The sequence below is a fragment of the Solanum pennellii genome, chromosome 12, assembly GCF_001406875.1.
Source record: "Solanum pennellii chromosome 12, SPENNV200".
Taxonomy (NCBI): Eukaryota; Viridiplantae; Streptophyta; class Magnoliopsida; order Solanales; family Solanaceae; genus Solanum; species Solanum pennellii.
Genome location: NC_028648.1, coordinates 17,011,347 through 17,016,606, shown reverse-complemented (window position 1 = coordinate 17,016,606; position 5,260 = coordinate 17,011,347). Strand labels below are relative to the sequence as shown.

General features: G+C 30.7%; 1 pseudogene; it reads right to left on the bottom strand.

Moving 5' to 3' along the window:
- The window catches only part of LOC114075266, a 2,328-nt pseudogene extending 1,881 nt beyond the window's left edge, over positions 1-447 (bottom strand).
- Positions 448-5,260: the final 4,813 nt, after the last annotated feature.

The window sequence follows — 5,260 nt, the reverse complement described above, 5'->3', positions numbered from 1 at the left end:
TATATATATATATATATATTATCTTACATTTAGATCTATTCTTGACCCAAATTATTTCAATACTTCTTCGTTTTTTATAGATTACTTACAAAGGAGAAAACTATTCAAATCCAATCTTTATAACGCATCGAGTGAATAAAAAAGGTCATCCCTTTATATAATGTTTACACAAAATGATTTATTGAGTAATGAGATACCTAAGAGTATGGGCCTATAAAATGTAAAAGTATTTTTCCATCTTCCTTCTTTAACACCATTAATGCTCTCATCACAATTAGATACTTCTATCAGTATTTGACTATTGATTGTTGTTCCTGTATTTGACTGCCAACGCAAAACCCTAACAACAAACAAAGTAAGAAATTGTACACTTTAGCATACACACTAAAATCTTTCAAAAATGTTATGTTTCAAATTAATTCAAAATTGTTACCATTTGATTGACATGTTGTTAATTTCAAGGACTGTTTTTTTCTCCTCTTAACAAAATATTCATCCAAAAAAAGAGTGTGTTAAAGAATAAAACTGTCTTTATAGTGCAAATACCTTGAAGAAAAATCAAGTCATTAGATTCATGTCATATTTGGATTTTGTTACTATATTCTAACAAATTTACCTTTGATGGTTAAATTTATTGGATAATCAAAAAAATAATTTCTTTTACCTTCTTATTTATTTACAGTGGAATTAATATTCCTAATTAGCATTGAAGATAGAAAGAAAGAATAATACATAATCATCCTATAACGTAGTTCAAAATCATATTTTGTCTGAATCATATATATATATATATATATATATGTGTGTGTACTATATTTATTTCATTTTATATGATACAATATTTCTTTTATACTTATTAGGTAATTAAAATAGTATTTTCTTTCCTTGTAAAACCAATAGTTTTTCTTAATCTTCCGAAAAGATAGAAATAGGATAATAATAGATATTTATCCTTAGATGTAGTTTTGAATAAAATTTTCTTAGAATGGTATCTAGTTAACATATTTATATTTATTAATTAATATGCCAATTTTAGAAAAATGTTTTGAAGGATCAAACAAGTCAAAACATTCATGCACAAATATGGATCATCTATAGTAAAGTAAAGTATAAGTTATATTTGTTTCATCTTATATAATACAATTATATATTAGGAGTGAAATAATTTCTATCCAAAATTCTTATCTACCTTATATGCTTTTAATTATAAATTTTCGACTTAAAGTTACTTTTTTTAAGAATTGATTTAATTTTTAAATAAGAAAAATGGTACACAAAATTTGTCAACAATGTCAACTATAAGAATTTGTATAGTAGCCAAGATATTCAATAGTTTTCCCACATCACGTATCACATTCGGAGTGTTACACTATTTTATTATAATTAAAATAATTTACTTATTTAATTGTCTTCAAATAAGTTTTTTCTTAGTCCTGGTTAGTGAAAATTGACCAATGAGGATGAAGTGCAAATCAACTAATGCATGATTATTCACATTCCAAATATACAAAGCACCTGTTGGATAAGCTAACTATAAATTAACCACGTGTAAATTTAAGTGCAAAAATTAATTTTATAAATAAATTTTTACAAGTTTTAATAGAGGTGATGAAATCGATAATAAAAAGTTGATGTGTTTGGCAAAAAAATACTATTAAGTTGTGTTTCTATTAAATTGACAAAAAGACCCTAAATATTTTTTAAAATTATATGTTAAAACTAATTCTTTATACAAAAGATTGAATGGCATATACCAATCAAAAGAAATTTGTAACACCAAAGACAATAAGTTGTTGAACCTTTTTTGTGCGTGGAAAAAAGGGAAAATGTAGAAGGCCTCAATTTCAAGTTCGATAGCATTTTAGACGTTCCGCGTTCATTGTTTGAACTTACATATTGATGAATATTGTTTTTATTATCAAGAACTTATTGTAAAGTGATGAACTCCAATGAAAACTTATCTATTGTTATATTGAAAATGATGTCATTGTTACATTTGTTGCTCAAGATAAAGGAAATTAGGACACAAATAGGACTAGAACTCATCAATGCTACTGTTGCAAACAAATATTGTCATATTGCTAGCAATTGTAGCAAGAAGTTCTATAATTAGTGTAAATAACAAGATCACATTATCAAAGAGTATCCCACACGCCCTCAAAATCATAGGGTCGGTGCTTTTCAAGGTGGAATAAATGGATTCACTATTGATAACACATCTTCAGGACAAGTTCTTACTCCTAAATGGTACAACAAATGATAGGCCATCCTATTAGCTATGATATTGCAAGGTAATTATGTTAGATTGAATTTTTGGATTGTTAATTCGGGTGATTTCAATCATATGACAAATTCAACGAGCATCTTAAATCATGTTCGTAAATATCAAGGTCCATCACAAATACAGATTGTCAATGGTAGTAATTTACCCATTACCAATGTTGGTGACATTTCTCCTACCTTTCAAGCATGTTTTTATTTGACCAAAGATCTTAAATAGTCCTAATTCAGTTAGACAATTGGTGGGTAACAATTGTAATGTGAATTTTTCTCAGAGTGGTTGTCTACAGGATCAATTGTTGGAGATGATAATCGCGAAGGGGCCTAATGCTGGACAATTGTTATCTACACAGTCTTTTACTCCTCGTGTTCTATATTTTCTTGTACTTCTACTCTTAGTAAGAATGGGGTTTGAAATTGTAACACCCCATAACTAAAAAGAAGTTAAAGATAGGGAATAGTCATTTTCTGGAAACAATATAAAAATCTAGAAAATTGTCATTTACGTTAAGTTGAGCTTATGGTCAATTTCAAGCGAACATATTAACTACTAGATCAAGATGACTAAGGTGTGTTTTGAGATATCGTAGAAAAGATCTTGGAATAATATTTCCAACACCACCGAGTTTCCACAATTCCGAATTCATATGAGTGAGATATGCACATTGAAAGATGGATAGTTCAAATAAGGAAATGTCCAATCTAGATTTTGGAAGGGTGTTTTGGTCTTTTTCATACCCTATTATTTTATTTTCTTTTTAGGAGTTTAATTAGGGTCAAATATGAATTTGATAAGTTTTGAAAAAAATGGAAATTTCACGCTAGGGCTTTGAGAAAGGAGAAGGGAGGCAAAATTCGTCAGGATCGTACAATTGGTTTGGGATTTCGCTAAGAAGTTAATCCCACGAGGTATGTGAGACTTTCATAACGTTGGATTTCTTCACCCACGTTTCAAGCATGTTTCATTTAGCGTGAATTCATTCTAAAAAGATTGGACATTGAATGTTCTTGATAGTTGTTCTTGAATTGCTTTCGTTCTTGAATATGAATTGAGATTAAGGAGTTTCGTGATATTTATGTGTTGTTTGCTTGAGTTGTTTGAGTTAGATTTAGTGTATATGCCTTGGGTATCGATTCTAAAGTGAATTTGAGAAAAGGAATCGAAATTAATTGACTTAATATAAGAAAACAAAACCAAAAGTTCGTCAGTTTTGGCCTGAGGGAAAGGCTGGAGCGATGCACCCCATAGCACTAGGCAGGCTGGGGCGGCGCGCCAGGTGTGCGCCGTTTTAGAGCGTCACTTAGTTTGGGACTGGCACGCCGCGCCAGGGATGTGCCTGAATCATCGTTTTCCACCTGTTTTTCATAGTTTAGCATGTCCAAGTCCTTCTAAAGTGTACTAACATTTCCTAGTTGATTTCAACACTCTAACTAATAAATAGACATTATGAATACGTAATCATAGTATTGTAATATGATTTATTTATTTGATCGATAAGACTAATTACAATTATAGAGATAAATTTAATACAATATGTTTATGTATACAACAAATATTTTGAGAGAATTAAATAGAAGGTAAAAAATAAGTTTTGGTTTTGTTTTAGGTGACTCTTTGACCAATGAAGGGTATGTTCAGAACTTTTAAATTTTCTATAAAATATAAAAAACACATGATTATCAACTACTTGTACACGTGACACCAAGTTCTTGGAGAATTATTAGTTATATTATGGATTCTATATTATGTTATGTTTAGTTTCTTATTTCTTTCTTACTTCTGTATTTACCCTTGTTAAGGGTTGTTAGGCTGACCTATCTTAGTGGGATAAGGCAGGTGTTATCACACTCGATTTTTGGATCGTGACATAGACTCATCTAATCATCTATGAAATCTCTAATCAACTGAAGACAGGTGTAGAGACAAGATCCCTTCTACCTGAATACTCCACTAGCAATGTCTATTAAGTAATGAATAACTAGATAAACTGGAATCTCAAAATCAAAGAGGTCTCACCAAATACTGATAGAGAAATATCCTAGTGAACGGTCTGCTTCCGATCCTAAAAACCTAAATCTGCGTCCTTTAAAAACATAACAAAAAATTAAATTAGTACATTGAATCTATGATTTGTAAAATACTTGAATGAATTAACCGATTAAAATGGATATACTAAGCTGAAAGAGTAAATATGAAGGTAGAAGTACCGTAAAATAGTCAACTAAAAAGTAAAGCATGCACATGCACTTTAACCACTAAGATTTACAATTAATTATGTATGTAGTTGTAGAGAATATTGAAAATAATATAACTTATTTTGTGGGAGTTCCTTTAACCGACAACAACACTTTGAGCCTCATGATTGCCATGACCCGACTTCTTGAGTCATGATGACACCTCCTAAATCCCACAGTAGGCAAGCCGATTGGTACCCAGAACGATAAGTAGTGAGTACAAGGGTAGAATTAAATAGAAAGACATGCCAATAATAAGAAAAGACCAAAATGAAAAGCAACCCAAAAACTATACACAATATATACATTCTCAAAACCTGAAAGTCACGAGTACTAAGTTGTCAAACAATATAAATATAAGTCCCAAAAGTGGACCACAACAAGTCATCTCAAAGGTAAAAGCCAAGCTAACATAAATAAAGAAGGAGACGGGATGATCAGGACGTCAAGTGTTCACCCTCACCTTTGATATGCACAAGCTGCAAAAAATGGTACGAACAATTACCGTTGGTAGTAGATACTAGGACCTGCATCACAAGAAGAAGTAGAGTGTAGCATAAGTACCAAAACAAGGTACTCAGTCGGCATCATAGAATGATCGAACAAGAAATACAAAATCAATCTGAAAAGATAAAATCTAGACACAACTAGAGGTCAAAGCGGATATGAAAAGAAGGCACATGAGTATACCGAATACAAATCGAATTACAACTAAACCTAACCTAACTGGACCCCATAAGACCAG